The 23,596-nt window shown below is 41.1% G+C and overlaps 1 long non-coding RNA gene across 1 annotated transcript in view; it reads left to right on the top strand.

Moving 5' to 3' along the window:
• The first annotated feature begins 356 nt into the window (after positions 1-356).
• LOC144819790 (uncharacterized) overlaps positions 357-23,596 on the top strand; it is a 347,845-nt gene continuing 324,605 nt past the window's right edge. The window contains exon 1 of the long non-coding RNA XR_013607568.1: positions 357-690. This is a non-coding gene — a long non-coding RNA (uncharacterized LOC144819790). The remainder of the gene's footprint in view (positions 691-23,596) is intronic.

Consider the following 23,596-nt stretch of genomic DNA (forward strand, 5'->3'; position numbering starts at 1 on the left):
TTTACACCGCACGACTTTTACCACGCTGCCATTACAACGCATGTCGTTACTACGACCTGCGCTGGATGGCGCTGTTGGTTAAGGAATATTGTAATTTTATATTCCAACACCTTCCCTACTGTTACGTGGACTGGTGTTGGAATATAAAATTATAATGTTCCTCAATCCGCGCCCAACGCAAGTCGTTGTAACGACTTGCGTTGAAATAACTGCGTTGTTAAGTACCGCGATCTAAAAGATCGCGTTGTACTGACATACATCCCTGCTGTTGTGGTCCTCGGCTTCCGTGCACCGTCAGTGGAGTGTCTACGTTGCGTTTTTGCGTCTTACGTATACTTCCTTCCAGATCTGGACGCGTGAAAGCAAAGGAGAACAGCCGGGCAGCTGCAACTATTTGTGATTTAGTGGAATCCAAGGTCCCCAAGGTTTCCTCACTGTAGCGTGAATTGTCCCACGGAGGAAACGCAAAGTGGGCGTTTAGAATTCGTGACCTGGCCTGACCCAGCCAACCCGCCAGCAGGAGTGAACGGAGTATTGCAAAAAAAACAAAGGGAGGAGGAGGAAGCCTCACACAAGTGGAGAGAGGTCGGGTACTTCCAGCCAGCAAAAAAGAGGTATAGCCTCAGATAATGAGGGGCAGAACAGCAAAGTAAAAACACGGCCAGCCTGACAACACACTACACAGCAGAGGTAAGTGGCGTTTTCTAAACTCTTGATTTCTTTTATGCTCTAATTCTTAAGCAACAGCCAGAGGCTTGCTCTTGGAATAGGGACACGTGAAAGGGCATTTATTTGACAGAGTAATGGAGAAGCGAAGCTCTGGAGTGTTAGCAAGGTGGTGGAGCATCAGTGGCTTGGATTTAATTTGCCTCATACATTTTCCCTGCTTGCCCCCATTCTCGCCCCCAGCCATTTACCCTTCTACGTTCATTGCAGTCTATAAGATATAATATATAATAAGTGACTTGCACCAAAGAAGTTAAAAACAAGTAAAGCAAGAAAAGAGCTCCAGACTCCGAATAACGTGCAAAAGGGAACTAAATAGGTCTGTTCAAGTTCTAAGTTTGGATTTGGAGGAGACTGCCAAGAGCGCACTAAGAAAATCAATAAAGAAAAAAAAACTCTTGACAATCAACAAGCCTGCGAGAAAGGGGGGGTGTCTTGTATCAAAATAAATAAAAGACTTTGTGGGTAAACATTTTAAGAAGATGCCAACACCCCTCAAATCTCAGGCCAATGAGAAGTAATTGTCAACAGATCAAGAAGCAAATGCTCACTGTGCGCAAGTATAGAAGAATTAATGATAGACCAAAGTTTTACGAATCAAGTTAATATTAACCTGGAACCGAGACTTTCTTCTTCGCCAAATATATTTTCTATGAGCGCTTCAGCTGAAGTAGAATACGAGGAGAATGGCTCTTAGGAAGAGTTTGACCTGAAAGGAACTATGGACTCAGAGATAAGGTCCAAATTAGAGGAAAGTATGGGCCAATCGCTGATGCAAGGTTCCAAGTCTTTAGAAGAATTGGTGCGCAATAGCACTTTGGGTTTGGATATATCAGCAACATCTTCGGCCTCAATGCTGGACTTAATGCTAATGCTGCAAAAAACCTTGCAAGGCCTGCTAGAAGTTACATTATCTAACAATAGAATATTAAATGCCCATGAACTACACTTAAAACAAACTGTAAGTGAATTACAGGGCATCAGGGGGCTAATGCCATCTGTGGTTAGATCAGTGCCAGATATTGTTACTCAAGGTGGGGCATGGGAAGTAGAACCTATGAATAATTGCCAGGATGTATATATATCTAAATGCCCAATGCTAATCAGTAGATGGGGAGAACACCCATGGTATAGGCGTTCAAACTTAAAAAGACAAATACTGCAAAAAGGGAAAAAAAGGGCTTAAAGAAAGGAGGGGATAAGGAAGCGGGGCCTCATGAAACTCCACAAGAAAGAGGAGCTCTCTTAAATAATAAGAGAAAAAGGAGGAATACAGGTGGACCCCCAACCACGAGACAGGTGGAATTAAGGGGGGAAAGGGCTCAACAAAGATTCACTGGTAACGTAGGAAGGCAGGAGAAAATGTTGGGTGAATGGGTAAATCTGGAGGAGGTTTAAGATTATTCAAAGGGTCTAGGGAAGGGTGGAAAAACTCCAAGGACAATAAAAACTGCATCCATAAAGAAAGACAAGAGGGGTAAGAAAAATTTGGCCTACAAAGAGTTAGAATCAAGTGTTAAAAAGTGGTTATACCTTGAACCCTCAGAAGTGGGGAAGGGGAGGAAAAAGCTAAGGAAAATTGTACCCATAAACCGTTCGCAACTCCGATTTTCCTTTTCAAAATGCCCAAGCCTTAAAGAAATTGAGTCAAAAGATCTGAGGCAGGTAGGTTTTAGTAATTACAATAGAGGCAAGGAATATACGAAAGTTGAAGTCTAGTCGGGCTGGTAAAAACTGCAATCTTACAAGCAGAAAAAGAAATATTAAAGGAAGGAATCAGGCTAATACCGGAAGCTGAATTGGAAAGGAAAAATCAGCCTGATAGTACCTTCTTAAATTGCCAGGCCGGCCTTGGTAAAAGGCAAGTAAATTTGATAACAGGGTTATGTGGAGAAAAAGCAAATATAAACATAGTCATAGAGACCCCAGAGCCCAGAAATAGTTGGGGTAACTGGAGCCCAGGAGATAGCTTTACAAGCACTCCAGCGTGGGCCTTGAATGAGCCCAGCTGCCTTAGTGAGATTGATTAGGGAAGTGGGTTGTCGCATAGCCTAAAAATAATCTCATGGAATATAAATGGGTTTATAGGGCAAACAAAGTCTGAAAATATTAAACTTGTCTCACTGCAGGCAGACATTATCTGCCGGCAGAAAACTTGGTTATGCGACATCACTCCGGTAATCGAGGGTTTTGTACAGCATCATAAACCGGCCAAAAAAAAGAGGTGGGGGTGACCAGCCGGGGGGCTTATGACTTTGGTCTCCACTAGGATTGCAAAAAGAGTGAAGTTAATAACAACAGCCTGTAAATGGGTGTTGGTTAGTGAATTAATCCTGTTGGTTATAGTTAGATCAAATGAATGATTGATTCTAGTAAATATCTGTATACAATGGGGCTCTCAAGAGGAGTATGAAACAGAAATGGTGTTATTTAAGGATGTAATGAACTCGTTGAGCGATAAGTATGGAAACGAGGTGCTGCTCATTATGGGGGATTTTAACCATAAATTAAATCCTAAAAAATTAGGCCCCTGGCTCAGTGAGATCGAAAATTCATACAACGTAAGGACAGCTTGGTTCCCTAATTGTAAAATTAATAAACAAGATGACGCTCTAGGGAAATTCCTGGGATCAATGGGATTACTTAGTCTAAATGGTAGGATGGAATCTGACTGCCCAGCAAATCAGACATTTAGAAAAGCTAACCAATACTGCCCGATAAATGATGTGTTTGTGACCACCTGGAATTACACGAGGGTAAATATGTTTAAGGTAATACAGCGTAATGAAAGTGCTCATAATGCCCTGTATTGTAAACTTGTACGCAAGAAGGTTTTGGGTCCGACACACAGACCAGCTTGGACCTCAACACTTGGAAAACAGAACGAAACGTGAGGAAGAATTCCAGACTCTGTCTTCACATATAACTGATTTGGACTGTATGTAGTGTATTCAAAATGTTTCTCTGGTGTCTCGAATTATGTGATTGTTTGATTATTTAATATTCACGTTTGCATTGTTTGTATTGATTATGTGCACAATTGTCAGTTTTTGCTTTTGACTTGACTGCTTTTGACAGTGGTTTTCTTCTGATGCCATGTTTTTATGAATTTTGAAACGTGCTCATGAATTATAAATAAATGTTTTGCTAAATAAACAGCTTGGCCACGCAGTATTCTGAGCTGTGTGGGCTCTAATTCGTATTTGAAATATCAAGGCTAGCCATTTCGTTCTGTATTGTAAACTAACATGGGGGTCCATAAGATACTGTGAAAGAGTCCTCCTGCAGGATATGTCTTATCCAAAACGTTTGTCTACTAAACTAACGGATGAATGCTTAGAGAAACTAGCTAGTTTCCAACAGAATGTAACCATGGAGGAAGCAAGGGATCGTAAGGTTTCCTGGTTTGAGGTTAAAATTGATCAGGTTGTGCAATGCCTCAGAGCTGATTTAGGTAAGAAGGAAAAGAATAAGAAAAATAGTCAGTTCAGTCGAAGAAAGCAAGGAAGTTGGTTTGACTCCTTGTGTAGAGAAAAAAAAAGGATAATAAGGAGAGCTGAAAGATCCTTGCGTCTAAGGTACGAGCAGGGGGGCCTTAATAAATTACTTAAACTAAAGAAAGAATATAAAATATTAGTAAGGTCTAAGAAGAGAATTTTTAAAGAAAAATGCTGGGAGAATCTTCTGGAAACAATAGAAACAAAAAACGTTAAATGTTTCTGGAAGTTGATGCCTCGGGGCGAACACCAGGAACCATGAGCTGTGTAGTTGAAGAGGCTCCCTGGGAGGATCACTTAGGCCAACTATATAAGGCAAACTATGTGCCTGTAATGAGTATGGAAAGAGCCTTCAGAGGAAGGATAGCAAAAGAATTAAAGCCAGCTTTCTCCCCAGAAATAGTGAAGGAAACTATTAAGAAGCTAAATTTAACCCGAGCTGCAGCGCCTGATAACCTACCAGCTGTTATAATAAAAACACAGCTAGATTGGTGGGCACGATTTTTCTCCCGGATGTTCTTAGCGGTCCTGGACTCAGGAATTACCCCGAAATCCTGGAGAGGGGCTGTGATCAGGCCCATCCATAAGAAAGGTGACAGGCGGGACCCTAAGAATGACGGATTAATCAATCTGCTCGATATTGTTGTGAAAGTGTTTTCTAAAATAATTCTTGGCAGATTAAAAGACTGGGCGGAGCAACACTCAATAGTGCCAGCAGAACAAGGTGGTTTTAAGGAGGGGCATTCAACAATAGACCACTGCTTTGCGTTATGGGCAGTAGCACGGAAATCCATGAAGAAGCAAGGAAGATTATATTGCTATTTTGTGGGTTTTGGAGCAGCCTTTGATTTAGTCGACAGGGAGTGTCTCTGGGAGACGCTAAGAAGTTAAAACATCCTGGAGGAACTCCTGGTGGTAATTCGGGAGTATAAGTCAAAAGGAAATCCCTGGGTGAACACTCATTATACTTTTAAGCCACTTAGGTACACATACAGATTAAAAGGAAAAAAGGCTACACTATAGGGAATACATATTAATTTCCACACCAAAATTGGATCGTTCACAGTCTTATTTTAATAAAATACATACACATAAAAAGATATATGCTCTTGAGCAACACAGTTTAACATTTCAAAGAAATATTCTTCGAAAAGGAGAAATTATAAAATTAGTTAATCATAAAACTTCATCACATATCTAGAAAGCTCTGATTATAGAATTACAAACATAAGAAAACACATACATATCATTTCATCACATCATAATTAACACGTGAAGGCAGTAATCAAAGACCTATTAGTAAACAACCCCCTAGAAAAAATGTGGCTTCTTGATATTTTTGCCACTGTTAGTCTCTGGATCCAAAGGCCTGTAACCATTCTATCAATATGAACAACAGTGACACTGGTGCATGTACATCAGTTATTCATTAGGCCCTGGTTGGATTCTCTGTGTGTAAAGAATGCGTCGACGCGTTTCGGTGCAGAACAAGTGGTACTGTAGCACCTTCTTCAGGACTTCTTAAATTGGGGTTAATCGATTCAATCAATGTTGACTGACAATTTCTCTGCAAATATACGGAGAGAAAGATAGGGTATCATTTACTTTGTATAAAGGTTGTTAACCTCTCCTACTCTGAGGCTCTTATACCTACATTCTCTACAGTGATATATTACACTCTAACTCTTTATAATACAGTAGTTCAATTACGTATCTGTTGCCATTAGCCATGTCTGTCTAATTCTATATACATGTACATCATTCTCTGTTCACTCTACATTTTGGACTTCTCATTACATTGTTATATATTAGACATCTCTGATCCCTCCGAGTCCATTTCGTTGTGGAAATTGATAAAGAAGCTTATACATGTCACTCACAGGCCAATTAATACATTTAAAGCACGGTCAATACCTTTTCTATATGAAGGGGAAGATCCAAAGAGGTATATTTATGATATTCAGTATACTTCTCCAGTCATTCAAATGTTAGTCCTGTTGGGATATATCAGAAGTTATTGGTATATATTAGTCCGGCTGCTCTATTTGTTTAGTCAACCTAAGTCGGTGGTAGCTAATCAAGCTATTTACCTCTTTCTCACAAGATGTGCTCCCTGTAGTAGGGGCTCTTTTCTATTTTTCACATTTTTTTAAGGTGCTTGGCTGTGTATCTGTATGGGCAGAAAACAATATATTTACTTTGCAACCTCCCTCTTGTAAGGTGGGGGCTGTTCATAGGTTCTGCCAGAATTCGTTTCTAACCATCTTACCTTAAAATTTAATAAAACTCTCCTTGAACGGGCATAGGACTGGTTATCTCCTTCACAGAACTGGATGTGTTCTATAGGGGCAAAAGGACATAGAATTATATTTTTATATCTACCAGGTTATACTGCATCGTTTTCTACTCTGTTTTAGTTTTACACAATCTTAGAGTGTTTATATATCACCTTCTCCATGTTTATTTATTGGGACTGTGTACTTTTTAGGATCTATTTTGTTATCTTCTATACTTGCATGGTTTTACACTTGCCTTTGACTGTGATTGTCGTATGTTTAGATGGTATGGCTTTGTCTTCAGTAATTTATCCATCTATTAGTTGTTTATTTATCCATTTATTAGTTGTTTACTAATAGGTCTTTGATTACTGCCTTCACGTGTTAATTATGATGTGATGAAATGATATGTATGTGTTTTCTTATGTTCGTAATTCTATAATCAGAGCTTTCTAGATATGTGATGAAGTTTTATGATTAACTAATTTTATAATTTCTCCTTATCGAAGAATATTTCTTTGAAATTGTAAACTGTGTTGCTCAAGAGCATATATCTTTTTATGTGTATGTATTTTATTAAAATAAGACTGTGAACGATCCAATTTTGGTGTGGAAATTAATATGTATTCCCTATAGTGTAGCCTTTTTTCCTTTTAATCTGTATGTGTACCTAAGTGGTTTAAAAGTATAATGAGTGTTCACCCAGGGATTTCCTTTTGACTTATTGTCCCTGTACCCTGTTCCCTGGAGATAGTGGGGTACCCTCTCTCTAAGATACCTGTTAAGTACGGCCTTGTGCTGGAGAGTCTAGGTTTTTTATTGTGTTGACTGTCAAAGTTTTTCCTAACCAAAAAAAACCCAACAGTCCCTTCTCCAATCATTAAATGGATGCACTAAAGACCTTCGGCTTTAGTGAGGAACAACTTAATAAGATACTCAGCTCAAGCAGAGGGGGCAACAGCATTACAGTAATCCCGAATGGAGGGGAGAAATGGCACCAATTAGTTAATCTCAAGGAAAAAATCATTAGGACCGAATTAAATGCCGAATTTATGACACAGTATGTCAGGGCTGGGAAGATACCCATTGGTCTACAAATACGCAATGAACCAGGGCTCTTCGTAGATAACCAAACATTTTTAGAAACATGGACCTTTATCTGCAATAGATGCAGTAGAGACCTCATGTTACTTATTATCGAAACCGCCCAAACAACGGTCCTTATAGAAATAAAAGAGATGGAAGAATTAGAGAAAACACTACTTGATAGCAATATAGTTGAGGATGCTAAAAAACGATTGGAGGAGATTAACCGAGATATGACCGGGTACTGTGAATATTTAACCAATCGGAAAACTCAGAAGTTGAGGAAGGACATAAACAAATTCAGTCAGGAACTAATATACCCGTTCTTGAGAAAAGACTACTACACAGAGAAGCCAGAAAACAGTAGAAATGAAGGCCCAAGAGTGAGGTTTCAGACCAGGTTTCAGCCTAGAAGACCTAGGCATTTAAACTTCTCAGGAACATCAGAAAGTAGTGGCGAGGAAGAAGAACATTGCAGAGAGGATGAGGAATATGCAGGATCCAACAGGGAATACGAAACCCTTTTTTTAGACCAACGTCCACAGAAAAATCGGGGGAACTTTCGAGGCAGAGGGAGAGGCCAATACACAAGGAGACCAGCCCCAAGAGAGCAGGATCAGGATTACCAACAGACCCCGGCCCCTCAGGAATACAAGCGAACCAGGAACAAGGTGTACTGGCGCTAGAAAAAACACCTATCATAAACCTATCCCACAGAGTGCTGACAAATATAGAACAACAGGTCCTGGGGATGGGGTTTAACTTTGTGCCCACAGCGGGCATCAACAAATTCCAGCTAGAAAAAGATCTTAGAGCCTTCTTCCGTAAAATTCGCCTACGTCGATTCTTTGAGAACAGACCAACTAGGGAACCACCTCAAGACTCTGGCCTAAGAGCCAAGTCCACATTCACCCCAAGTTTAGGGATGGTCGACAGAAATCTGGAGATTTTTGAGTCCATCGTTAAATTGGAGATAGGTACGCTATTGGATAAAAAACACTTCCAAGAGCATAATATTACAAAAGACCAAAGAGATGCCATTAATTCCCTTTCAAAGGACACACGTATAACAATAAAACCTGCTGACAAGGGGGGAGGAGTAGTAGTACTTGACACAGATGATTATGATCAAAGAGTAATGACCCTGCTATCTAATGAACTACACTACTCTAAAGTACCCCAGACTAGACTCAATAAATTGAGAAAGGATGTTGAAACACTTCTCCAAAAAGCGTTTGAGAAAGGAGACATCAGTGAGGAGGAATGGAAGTTCTTGAACAATACAAACCCCAAGACCCCGGCATTCTATGGACTACCCAAAGTCCACAAAAGCCTGGACAATCCTCCCCTTAGACCTATAGTAGCATCAATTGACTCGCTACTTGAACCTTTGAGCCAATACGCAGATAGGTTTCTTAAACCTTTAGTGGAAAAACAAAAATCATATATCCGGGACACCGTGGACATGATAGCCAAGGTAGAAGGAATAGACTTTGATGGTGAAAATGAACTCATGGTGACTCTCGACGTAGAGTCACTCTACACGAATATACCACAACAGGACACCATCATGGCAGTTAAGAATCTCCTGGAAGAGACGGATATTGTAGGGGGAAATAAAGAGTTCATCGTACAATGCGTCTCCATGGTACTCCTCAATAATATCTTCCTATTCAAAAAGGACCTCTACATCCAGAGAAAGGGGACCAGCATGGGCGCGACCTGTGCGCCGAGCCTGGCTTGTATATATGTGAGCCTATTCGAGAACAAACACATATATAATGAAGTCAGCCCATATTATGAAAATATCCAGAATTGGGCCCGCTTCATAGACGACATCTTCTTTATCTGGCAGGGATCCATAGAATTCCTTGAAGAATTTCTGTCATGGCTCAACTTAGGAGATTCAAATTTGAAATTTACAGCATCATACAGTAGGTCCAAGGTAAATTTTCTGGACATCTGTATTAAGAGCCAAGATAAACAGCTTAAAGTAGAACTATATAAAAAGGAATCAGATCGTAATACCATTCTGCACTACAATAGTTACCACCCCAAGAGCCAGAAAGACTCCATCCCCTTTGGGGAGTTTCTCCGCCTGAGAAGAAACTGCACTGATCTAGATGACTTTTATAAACATGCTGGAGAAATGAAACAGAAATTTAGGGAAAGAGGTTACCCAAAGAAACTAGTTGAACATTCCCTGAAAAGAGCATGTTACTACGACAGGGACCATTTACTAACTAAAAAAGACAGAAAGAAAACTCAGGAGAAAATAGTGATGGTAAGTCAATACTCAGTCATAGCAAATCAGGTCAAGAACATCATAAATCACAACTGGAAAATCCTGAACAACGGAACAGAAACCAACCTAGCGCGTCCGTTGTATGCGTACAGGAAGAACAAAAATCTGAGGTCGAACTTGGTACACACCTACAGGGATGATCTAATAGAAGGTCAAACCACCCTCGGAGGAACCAGAGCAGTAGGGAACAACAAATGCGGCAATTGCTGCATTTGTGACCTATGTGTCATCACCAAAAAGGTGGAGCATAATGGAGTCACACATTAAATTACCACACTAAACAACTGCAGAACAAAAAATGTGATATATATGATCCTGTGCCCTTGTGACCAGGCATATATAGGGGAAACGGGCCGAGAAGTTAGGTTAAGGATAGGGGAACATAAGTCTGCCATCAAAAACAACAAAGAAAATGCTCCACTGGTAGCGCACTGGAAGGAGCAGGGACACAGTGAGAAAGACCTGAGGTGGGTCATTCTAGAAAGAATAAAAGAACAGACCCGACTAGGTAACAGTACCACCAGAAGAAAAAAACAAGAGCAGTGGTATATGGTTAAATTTAACACGATTAGACAGGGCCTCAACTCAAGGGAAGAATGGGAAGCCCTGATATAAACTGAATACGCCTAGGCAAAGTTAGAATAAATGAAATACAGACAAAGAGACAGAGTCACTTGAGACATAGGTAGGAAATAGGAAGAAAATAGATAGGGATAGCCCACAGGTAGGAAGTATCAGATTAGGACTCCAATGAAGAAGTAGAACTAGTCCATCACCATGATACTAGTCCACCACTATAATACAATAGGCGAAATAAAACAGGGGCAAATAAGGGAAAGATAGATATTCCCCCAAGGTATAGAAATAAATGGTCTATAGGCTGTAAAAAAAAGCATAATCTCTATAGGCTGTATGAAATTAGAATTTGACAGTATATGAAAGGAGTCAACATAACAAGTCGCCTCCCTATAGAAAAGCTACAACGTGGTAGGAATAAGGCAGTGGGAATAAACCTTACATACCCAATGGGAGTGATGGCGAGTAAATAACATATCGCAGAAACAAGACCAGTGTGGGTGCAAAAAGCAGATCGCCAGAGTAACTTAATACTCGGCTACAATATAAACAGGCTGGATCCATCGGATGAGAAATCCAAAAACAATAGATGTACGATAAAAACACCTGTCTACTTAGAGATGGCGTAATATCGTTTGATAGCTGCTCTGAATAAAATCAGGAACGACTTTCTAAGAGAAGTCAGTATTTGGAACGAGTGTAAAACAAATAGTCTTCACAAAATAGGAAATAACCTTTAAACTATTACAAGAATCAAGAGGAAAATGCTAGTATTAAAAAAAATAAAAAAAACAGATTACACTAAACACTGCTCGGCTTAACAACAACATGAATAGCGGACAGAATAACGTAACAATAACACCGTTCCAAGATGGCGGCTCCAGTTGTGGAGCCCTGCCTCACGGACGCGGCGAGGCTTTCCAGGTGGGATCAATTAGCCTCTAAATAGTGCATATAAAAGAGACGGCCGCGACCAGCACGTTAGAGAGTGTTGGAACGAGGCAGAGACGCGGCTCCGACGTATGCAAGGTAAGAGATAAACAAAATGCTGGGCAAAATGAGACGTAGCTAGTGAGAAACCGGGTGGGAGCGAGTTGAAACATCGCGCAGATGAGTCTTAGTTAACAAAATGTGCCAACTAGAAAGGGTCCCCCCAGAGAGGGCTAGTCCAGCTCTAACTAACAACTGCTGGATTACACACGAAAAAGTATGGATCATAGGAGGATAAGGGCAGACTGTGTATGTAACGAGGTAATTCCATTCTGGCTATACCACACTGCGAAAATAAACAGACACTCTTTTTCGACATAGAAAGAAGGAGGGTTGATGGATAAATTACTGAAGACAAAGCCATACCATCTAAACATACGACAATCACAGTCAAAGGCAAGTGTAAAACCATGCCAGTATAGAAGATAACAAAATAGATCCTAAAAAGTACACAGTCCCAATAAATAAACATGGAGAAGGTGATATATAAACACTCTAAGATTGTGTAAAACTAAAACAGAGTAGAAAACGATGCAGTATAACCTGGTAGATATAAAAATATAATTCTATGTCCTTTTGCCCCTATAGAACACATCCAGTTCTGTGAAGGAGATAACCAGTCCTATGCCCGTTCAAGGAGAGTTTTATTAAATTTTAAGGTAAGATGGTTAGAAACGAATTCTGGCAGAACCTATGAACAGCCCCCACCTTACAAGAGGGAGGTTGCAAAGTAAATATATTGTTTTCTGCCCATACAGATACACAGCCAAGCACCTTAAAAAAAATTGAAAAATAGAAAAGACACCCTACTACAGGGAGCACATCTTGTGAGAAAGAGGTAAATAGCTTAATTAGCTACCACCGACTTAGGTTGACTAAACAAATAGAGCAGCCGGACTAATATATACCAATAACTTCTGATATATCCCAACAGGACTAACATTTGAATGACTGGAGAAGTATACTGAATATCATAAATATACCTCTTTGGATCTTCCCCTTCATATAGAAAAGGTATTGACCGTGCTTTAAATGTATTAATTGGCCTGTGAGTGACGTGTATAAGCTTCTTTATCAATTTCCACAACGAAATGGACTCGGAGGGATCAGAGATGTCTAATATATAACAATGTAATGAGAAGTCCAAAATGTAGAGTGAACAGAGAATGATGTACATGTATATAGAATTAGACAGACATGGCTAATGGCAACAGATACGTAATTGAACTACTGTATTATAAAGAGTTAGAGTGTAATATATCACTGTAGAGAATGTAGGTATAAGAGCCTCAGAGTAGGAGAGGTTAACAACCTTTATACAAAGTAAATGATACCCTATCTTTCTCTCCGTATATTTGCAGAGAAATTGTCAGTCAACATTGATTGAAGCGATTAACCCCAATTTAAGAAGTCCTGAAGAAGGTGCTACAGTACCACTTGTTCTGCACCGAAACGCGTCGACGCATTCTTTACACACAGAGAATCCAACCAGGGCCTAATGAATAACTGATGTACATGCACCAGTGTCACTGTTGTTCATATTGATAGAAAGGTTACAGGCCTTTGGATCCAGAGACTAACAGTGGCAAAAATATCAAGAAGCCACATTTTTTCTAGGGGGTTGTTTACTAATAGGTCTTTGATTACTGCCTTCACATGTTAATTATGATGTGATGAAATGATATGTATGTGTTTTCTTATGTTCGTAATTCTATAATCAGAGCTTTCTAGATATGTGATGAAGTTTTATGATTAACTAATTTTATAATTTCTCCTTTTCGAAGAATATTTCTTTGAAATTTTAAACTGTGTTGCTCAAGAGCATATATCTTTTTATGTGTATGTATTTTATTAAAATAAGACTGTGAACGATCCAATTTTGGTGTGGAAATTAATATGTATTCCCTATAGTGTAGCCTTTTTTCCTTTTAATCTGTATGTGTACCTAAGTGGCTTAAAAGTATAATGAGTGTTCACCCAGGGATTTCCTTTTGACTTATTGTCCCTGTACCCTGTTCCCTGGAGATAGTGGGGTACCCTCTCTCTAAGATACCGGTAATTCAGGAGTTGCATAGTCAGAACTGGGCTCAGGTAATCAAAGATACGAAGGGGGGTCTGACTCCGGAGATAGCGATCAATAATGGCCTGAGACAGGGTGGCGTATTATTCCCGTTGCTCTTTTCAATCTTTCTTGCAGACCTTCCTTCTTTTCTGATGACTGACAGAAATGCAAGCCCAAAAGTAAATGGAAAGCAGTTTTCTTGCTTTCTGTACGCAGACGATCTGGTGATCTTGGATCAGACAGAATTGGGTCTGCAAAGGAAGCTGAATGCGTTCAGTTCTTACTGCGCAACCAAACATCTCACAGTGAATATGGACAAAACAAAACAAAAATTCTGTGTTTTGGGAAGAGAAACCAAAAGTTCAATTGGATCTTGGTGCAAACAAAATTAGAGATAGTCAACAAGTGTAAATATCTCGGAATATGGTTCGACAAATCTCTAAAATGGGGCACGCACCGGGAAGCCCAGAAAGTAAAAGCCTTAACTGCAATTTGCGGGTTGAAAAATTTTAATCGCAGCTATGGCTCCATGTCCCATAGACCATTGCTGAAGGCTTATAATGCAATGATACCCCCACAACTGCAGTATGGTTTGGAGATCTTATGCCTAGGGGGGGAAAGGTTCCTGGGACAGCAAGGAAGGGAAATGTCTAAAGGCATTGTTGTCATTGCCTAGCTCTTCAATGATACAGGCAATTAGACAAGAGCTAGACATAACTGCATGGAATGTCTAGTTGCAATGAGCCTAATTAGATTCTGGAAAAGGCTGGGAACAGGTGAAGAATCAAAAGTGGCACAATGGTGTATGAAGGAGATCCAGATGAATGAATTAAAGTGGGCGAAAGTAGCAAGAAAGTTACGATACACCATTTGTGATAAGTTAACGGCGACTATTGATCCACAGTCCCTGCACATAGATGATTCGAAAAGTGATCTTAAAGCCTTAGGGAAGGAATTATCTAAACTGAAGGACATGGAGTATTTTAAAAATAAAGAGTCTGTGCGATTTATGATAAATAGCTGCATGAGAGAGAAGTGGTACCCTTATTTAGACTTTTTACCAAACCCAGGGCTTAGAATGGAATTACTAAGGGTAAGAATTGGCATCAATCCTGTTTGGTCAAATGATGTTATGTTATGTTATGTTATTGGCAATTTATAAAGCGCGCGTACGCCCGAGGGCTTCTTGGCGCTGGTAAGATAAAAAACATAACAGGAGGAGAGTCTGGCGGAGGAGTTATTTCGGGTAAGCTTGTATGAAAAGATGTGTTTTAAAAGCCTTTCTGAAGGCAAGAAGGTCTCTACTCTGTCTGAGGGCAAGAGGTAAGGAGTTCCATAGGGTGGCTGCAAGGAAGTGAAAACAGCTGCCGCCTTGTCGTTTTTTCTTGAAACGAGGAACTTCTAGAAGATCTTTGTGGGCAGATCTTAGGTTCCGTGGGGGGACGTATCTGCCGATCAGCTGTCTGATAAATAGAGGTCCTTTGCCTTGCAGAGCCTTAAAGATAATGCATCCGGCTTTAAATTCGGTTCTTTGAGCCACGGGGAGCCAGTGCAAACTCTCGAGGCCTGGTTTGATAGGTTCCCATTTGGGTACTTTGCAGATCAGCAAAAGAGAACTGATGTATCCAGATGGTAGATGCACCTGCAGGATTGGTATGAAATGCAATTGCTTACATATTTTAATGGACTGTCATAAATTGCTAGACCAACGAAAAATGTTTTTACGACCGGTTTTCTTAAAATATGATACCAGGTCTCGTGTGCCAGCAATTGAGCTCCTTCCGGACATGCATTACCTTGATATTACAATAGCTGTGGAAAAGTTTGTTCAGGCTGTTAAAAGGTTAATTTTGGAAGAGGGATCTGAGGGATAGACTGAGTAAGAAGAATTGAGATTTTAAGCTTTATTTATTAATGTTTTTAAAAATAAGATTTTAGTATATTGGATCAAATAGTCTATCCCGAGTGTGTCAATTCTCCCGGTTGGACGCATTTTTAACAAACTAGGAGGGCCTCTATAAATTTATGAGCTATAATGGAATAAGAGGATGTTCCTTTTTTAAAGAATTTATGTAATTTTTAAATAAACACAGTGTATGTTTTATATGGTTTATAGATCTACGGTCTAAATAAACTTTACTTTTTGACTTGACTTGACTTGACTTCAAATGTAGGATGGCATGCACCTTCTCTTCCCAGACAGTGAGTTCTAATGGTGGTCCAGGAGGGCCACCGCAAGTCTTCTGTGCTGCCAGGCGGTGCATGTTGACCAGGGCCTCGACCCTAGCCTTCAGGTCGTTCCACCTCTTCCTGATATCCTCCTTTGTGCGCAGGGTGGTACCTACAGCGTTCACTTTGTTGACTATCCCGTCCCACATCTGATTCTTCTGAGTGACAGGAGGTTGTTGGATTTGGGTTCCGAATATCTGTGGCTCAACTCTGATTATTTAATCTACCAGCACTGACAACCCGGTTTCCGAAAAACGTGGTTGCTCTTTTTGTAACACTGTGTGATTTAGTGAGTGAGAGTGAGAGAAATGAAAGTGGTGTACGGCAAAATACTTACAAAATATATGTCCTGTAAATGGTGCTATGAAGGTGTGTGAATGTGTGTAAGGGCTGTAACACTAAAGAAATGTGAAACAGTCAGTCCTGCGCTGCTGAAGGATGGTAGCACAGGATCATGGTCTGGGACAGGGTGTTTTTTATAGCTGGATTGGTAGGTGTGTCTACTCTTTAAATTGACATCAGATGTGTCGTTTTTTAAACACATGCTATGGGTGGGGTTGTGATGCTTAGAGGTAGTTGTTCTGTGACACACTTGCCATTAGGTCAATAGACCACCATGCAACCGCCAAGGAGTCTGAAGCATCATAATCTGCTTGACAGTACAACTGATCCATTAGTGGAGTCGGATTCCCTATCAACATCCTTTCCAATCAACGCGGTCCATGGGAAGTCAACTCCGACCGCCGGGGTTTGGAGAATAAGCTTGCATACATTATAATATGGTGGATGGAGAAACTGTGGATTCATTGGTTGGAATCTAACCACGGCCACATTGGTAGGGTAGTTATTCCGACCAGCATCACAATGAGAGCCTTAATCATTATTCAAAAAATAATGCTGAAAATGACTCACCATACAAATGACTCAATAAAAGGCTACAAGTAACACCATATGTAAGAAGAATATAATGGTACATGATGCCATGTGCAGCTGATGCAGGTAACTGCATACAAACGGAGCAATCCATTGTGCCAATGTAATCATAAAGGAATTTCAAATAAGCATTTGAAGAAAAGTCTCCTTGTGACGAATCTACATGCAGTGCTTTAAGATCAAGTGAACGCAAATTACTGTCAGTAGGAAGTGGGGTTCTAGGGCTGGTTTTAGTTTGAATTTCAACTAAATTAAAATATGTGGATGAATACAATCCAACAAGCAAAACAATACTAAAATCACAGCTATTAATACCCCTGCTTATATGAACCTACGTCTATATGGTTATCACTTCTCTAGAATCATACTGTTAAGCAAGGTTTACAGCAAGTGAATTTCTTCTGTGCACTTCTACTTATGCAGATGACAAAGTCCAAAACCATGTGATGAAATTATTTACAAAGTCTTCGTGAATATTCCTTAGCTCTACTCTGTGTTCTTCAAAATGACACCCTTATGGTGCTTCGCAGACTCTGGCTTAGGTAATCTTCTCAATTCTTTTAACAATGTGTATTTGATTGTCTCTAGTAAAAGCACAGATCAAAGTTCAGTTTAGAGATCATGCCAATGATAAATCATGTCAGTCCATTCAATGGCAAGGCAAATACAAAATGCATTTCAGCCACAAGTTTTAGCTCATGGAGCTTCAATTGGAATTGCAGTGTTATCCTCCAAATCCAAAAGTTCTCTTTAAGTCATTTGCGGCAAACTTGTCCATTCAGGAGATGAGTACCTCCGATTGGGTACTCTAGCTCTCTTTCATCTCCTGAGCACAGATCTTTCGTCCTCACTGTCACTCAGACCAGAATCCTCAGTATCTTCTGGGATAGTGAGATGTACACGTCATGCAGGCAAACTCAGTCTCACTCTCTCTTGCCTTCTTGTCCATCGGTCTCGACCTCCCACTCAGTTTACCACAACACTAGGCCCTTCGTCAGGGTCTGAATTTGATCAGTCAGCACCACAGGTAGAGGCTCTCCTGTCTCTGGGAGTATGGATACATAGGGACCTGGATATAGTCATAGGGAGAACTATGGAAAGGCACTGACTAAACTTGATGAGCAGATAACCAGGTGGACACAGCTACCTCTATTGTTAGCAGACAGGATTGCACTGCAGAAGATGATAGTCCAACCCAATTTTTATACTTATTTATCAATATCCTCATTTGGCTGACGCAGACGTTTTCTCCAAGCTACGCACCGCGTTGCAGAGACTCACGTGGGAGGGTAAATGGGCCAGAGTAAGCTGGAAAGTGTTAACAAAACCATACCACCAGGGCTTTTCTGAGCACCGGACGTTCAACTATATTACTATTGCGCACAGGCACAGCACGTGCACTATTGGACAACACACCACGCGTACATTCCACATGTAGCGGCAGAAACGGACAGCGTACACCCGACTCCACTACTGACTTTTATATCTAACCCCACATCCTACGCGCACACAGACATGATCCAGAACAAATATTTACTTAGCCGAGCATAATCCAAAAGTTTGTTGCCACAATGACTTAAGTACGTCGGAGAGCACATGACATAATAAATGGCACAATTCAAAAAATGTGTCCAAAAAGTAGAAAAGTCTTTAATTTTCAAATCTTCATCACAGTTGACACGTAGACAAAGAGAAATTCACAGCCGACACGTGTTTCGTCTTGAGACGACTTTTTCAAGGCTAAAAGGTTGTGGAAAAGGCGTTGTAAGTTCACGGCGTCTCTTTGAGTTTTAAAGCGACTTGTATAAGGCAGACAAGAATTCTATCTCAGTTCGAGCTGTATCAGACAGTCTCTGATCCAAATATGGTGATAAGATGTATTTGTATACAATTTCAAAGTTGTGGATGGTGGTCTCAGACATGATCCAACCTGTGCGTTGTACCTCGAGGACATGGCACACACTAGCGAGCAGGGCGGCAAACTACCTATTTATGCCCCGACACTCACCATAGCCAACCACCCGAGACTATCGGTGACGCAGAAAAAGAAAATGACATGGTTACTAGAGGACATGAAGTTCTACACAATGAAGGATATTTTCCTACATGGCAGATTCACACAGCGAGACAACCCATCACTTAGCATACATAACAGTCAAATGAAGATGTTCGCCCGTATGCGGCTGCAGATGGCGATCAGGGATATGTATGCAACCTATCCGGTGGAACCACTAGCACTCAAGCCCTGTTGAAAGCGCCAACACGCCAGAAATTAATAACCCGCCTATATACTGCATCACAATCAGAGCAAATAGAGCTTAGTAACAAATCACTCCTTAGGTGGGAAACACTGCTAGGTGGGACCATCGACATACAGGATTGGGAATATAGCTGTGTGCAACTACAGTTACTGACATCAAATTGTAACTTGCGTATTATACACTTAAAATTTCTGCACCAATTTTATTACTCCCCGACTCAATTACACAGCTATGGTCTCAGAGCACATGACAAATGCCACAGATGCAAAGCTGTGCGCGCCGATTTCCTACACCTAGCGTGGGCATGCGCGCAGATACTCAAATACTGGCAAGATATACTGGGCGCACTAATGGGAATGCTGGCCGAACTAGTTCCGAACACTCCTTTGGTGTGTTTGCTGGGGATATACAAGTTAAAACCCGCAAAGAGACGGAAGTTCTTTGCGGTGTCCCTGCTGTTAGCAAAACGAAGGGTGGCTATTAGATGGGGCAGCAAGCACCACCCCATGTTTAAGACTGGCTTGTTGACATGTCCTATTGTAGGGAAACTGTGGAGGTTTATGCAGAAGAACTACCGCAGACATCGAGGCCCAAGGATTTCTGGGAACCGCTAAAACAATATCTCCTGAATATGCAAAATGAGGATTAAGATGTGTTAGAAGATGTAAATGTCATTGTATGGGGTCAGTGGTGATTTAGGCTCTACTGGGGGGAGGACAGTATGAATATGTGACTGTCACTTATCTACATGCCTACACAAGCGCTAAGGTGTACACAATATGGTGGGCCCCAAGGTACACTAGTGAATGTCAATTCATCAATGACAGACCTTATGTATTTGCCGATGACTACCTGCTGTAGCATGTATAGATTTATGTTCAAGTACTGTACACTGTGAACTAAATGATTACAATGTAAATGTGAATAACTTGTCAGAAAGGTCAAAATAAATAAAATTAAAAAAATGTAAAAAAAGAGGCTCTCCTGTCACAACGTCAAATGTTGGCTCATCAAGACCCCCCCTCATGCCGAGCATTTTGCTGTTTCAGGCTCTCGCTGGTCCCCGGTAGCTTGTTCAACCTCCTCCCGCTGCCTCTTGGTTGCACCTTGTACTTCTGGGAGGGGTACCATCACATAATCAAGGAGACAATCCACTCTACAAGTGTGGGCAGCATGGATTCAGTAGGGGAAACCTCCATACTTAACAGCAGTGTTCGTAGTGAGAATAACCTGTTAAGGGGTTCCAGGCACGTTTTCCGAACGTGCTTCTTCACCAGGACCCAGTAGCCGGGACAGAGGTGGTTGCACAGCTCCTGATGTAGTGGCCCGGCAGCAGCTCCAACCTGGTTAGACACAGAGTGTACTTCATCAGTGAGTCCTTTGAAGTAATCTAGAATCAGGTCATCTGTGATGTTCACAAACACATTTGCAGGCAAAGCTAGAAGTCTCATTGTTCTGCCCATGATTATTTAATGGGGGAACAGTCCTGTCCTCTGATCAGGAATGCTGCGAAGACTCATCAACAAAAGGGTTCAAAGACGTTAAAGCACACACTTTGGTCAATCTGGATTTAAATGTACGATTGGCCTGTTCCTCTATTGCTGAAGCCTCAAGTCGGTAACTGCAATGTAGTCTTTGCTCCACTTATATAGAAATGAGTCCCTCGGTCTGACTCCAGCGAAGTCGGGAAACCAAACCTTGATATGAGCTCCCTCAACAACAATTTAGCTACTGTGAGACTGAAATATCTTCTAGTCGGGTAGGCTTCAACCCAACACCAGATGATACACACAATCACCAGGAAACATTTCAACCTGAGACACAGAGGAATCTAAAGAAGGCCCAACTGTGTCCTGTTGAATGGCCCTCCTTATTTTCCTATGTGGCTCATTGTCACTGCGGTTTCTTTCCCTACGTTCATCTGTTGGCACACAACACATCTGTGACACAATCCTTCAGCCATCAACCCGAATCAGGGATTGAACAAACTATGTCAAAATAATCTGACCATTGCATCCCTCTCAATATCTCCAGGACCATGAAAATGTCTAGCCATTCGAGATAAAACAAGCTATCTGGCAATATAGGTCTTCCATCTGTTGCAACCCAAATGTCATTATCTCTTTTGACACAACCTGCTCTGACCCAACTTTGCTGTCCTTCTTTTGGCACTTCCTCCTGTAACCTCTTAACTTCTTTCCAAGTATTAGCTGTTGTTAACAAAAAGGTTATAATTGGTCTGATCTTCAGATTCATTTACATAGTCATTACTGAATGTAGAAACCCCATGGGCACAGTTTCTCGTAACTTCGTCAGCGTACTGGTTGCCAATTGTCACATAATCATCTCCACTGTGGTGAGCAGAACATTTCACAACCACAATTTTGATAGCCAGTTGCAATGCCTCTAGCAATTTCATAACATGTGCACCATTAAGAATTGGGGATCCTGATGATGCCATAAATCGTGTCTGTGACCACAGCTGAATAAAGTCATGAACAACACCAACGTTATACTGACCCTCAGTAAAAATTGTACCTTTCAGCTGTTCAGAAACACGGCACGCCCTACTAAGAGCGATCAATTCTGCTACTTGTGTGGCTGTTACTCCTTGAAACCAGGAAGCTTCAAATACTCCTGCAACTGTAAAGACGGCATAGGCAGCTCTTAGGGTTCCTCCATCATCTCTCAGACAGGAGCCACCAACAAACAATATGAGATCAGACTTAGTTAGTGGCTCATCTTGTATATCTGGTCTTGTCTTGATGCATAGTTCAGTGACATTGAGACAGTCATGCTCAACTTCTCTGATATTGCCTTCAATTTCAGGAAGTGGCAAAAGAGTAGCAGGAATCAAAGTAGCGTACCTTTTGAGGGATACAGTCTCAGCTATGAGAATAGTGTGTTCATACTTAGTCAATCAAATATTGGTCAGATGTTGAGGCCAAGTAGGTGTCAACAACATCACCACTGAATGGGGCAGAAATACAGTAAGGGGATGACCCATGACAATACTTTCACATCACTCGATGTTGACACCTACAGCAGCCACAGCTTTAAGGCATCCAGGCAGCCCTTCCAGATATGGGGTCAAGGGTGGCAGAGAAATAGGCCACAGGCATTTGTGCGTTTCCATCTAGTTGTGTAAGCAATGAAAGAGTGCAGCCCTCTCTCTCACTACAGAAAAGAGCAAACACTTTGTTATAATCTGCCATTCCCAGAGCTAGGACACAACAGAGACTTTCTTCCAGCACTATGAAGGCAATCAAGCAATCATTATCCCAGGGTACCAGTTCAGACACATCATTGTGTGTCAGCCTCTGTAAAGGAGTGTCCACTAGGGAAGAGTTGGAAATCCACTGACGACAGGAGCCCATAATTCATTTTCAAAATTGCTGAGATTCTTTCTTGCAACACCTTCCTCGCCCCCTTCTCGATGTAATGTCTGATATTTAGAACTTCTTTATGACAATACTGCAACTTACTTGTGGACACTTTATGTCCATTCTAAGCCAAATGGTTCAGCATTGCAATAGTGTCCTATTTACAAGCTTCCTGAGTATCTGATGCAACTAAGAGTTTGTCCATGCACTGCACTATGGCTGAATTATAGGACTTTATTAAAGACTCAAGGTTCTTGTTAACCCCTTCCATGCGTCGGACGGCCCCCGGCCATCCGACGGCACGGTGGGCGTTGGCGTCCGACAGAGAGTGGCCGTCCAAACCGCTCACGCGTCATTTTTTTCAGCACCGCAGTGGAATGTCCACCGTAGTGAAGGCATTAAGGATCTGATTAAAGATTGGAGGGCTTTCCGTATACCCATGAGGGACTTCGAACAATGCCAAAACACGGTTTTGAACCATTAGATAAAAAGGTGCTGACTGTCCTTGTGCAGGAGTACAGAAAAAAAAACCCTGACCCAAATCAATCACAGTGAACCATTCAGCCTCACATGGATTATCTGAATAACAATTACAGCAGGATTCCGTCCCACAGAACAACAGGGTACTACAGTACTATTTATCTTTCTTAAATCTTGAACTATGCAGTACTTACCGCTAGGCTTCTAGAAGCTCATGATGGGTGAGTTACATGGACTCCCCATTATCTCTTTCTAAATGCCCTGTTGTATCATTGACTCAATCACTGGTATAATCCCAGCAATCGTTTCGGGAGTCAAATTGTACTGAGGGGTTCTTGGATACTCAACATTAGCCTTAACAGTTATGCGGACAGGCTCAACTACTTTTATGAGTTCTGTGTCCTTTCCTGAGAAGTCTCTGACTTCAGTCTTCACCAACATTTCTGAGATCTGGTGGCAAATCATCATCATTTGTCATCAAAGGGTACAGTCCAATGGTTGGCCCTTGACTTGCCAACTTAAATACAATGTCTTCATCATGAGTCTGAAACTCTAGTCTTTTTGGCGTACAATAAATGGTGCAATTTAACCAGTACAATAAATCACGTCCTGAAAGATTTACAGGGCTAGAATTACGCACCACAAACTGATGGCTCTTTTCAAAAGACCCTATTTTAAAAGGCACTTCTTGTTTTACTGGATTTCTCTCGACCACGGAGGACGCCACGCTACGGAGCCGGCCTTAAATCATTTCTGAATATCAGGGATTTCAATATATGACTGAATATTGGA

Source organism: Lissotriton helveticus, chromosome 2_1 (assembly GCF_964261635.1).
Source record: "Lissotriton helveticus chromosome 2_1, aLisHel1.1, whole genome shotgun sequence".
Lineage (NCBI taxonomy): Eukaryota > Metazoa > Chordata > Amphibia > Caudata > Salamandridae > Lissotriton > Lissotriton helveticus.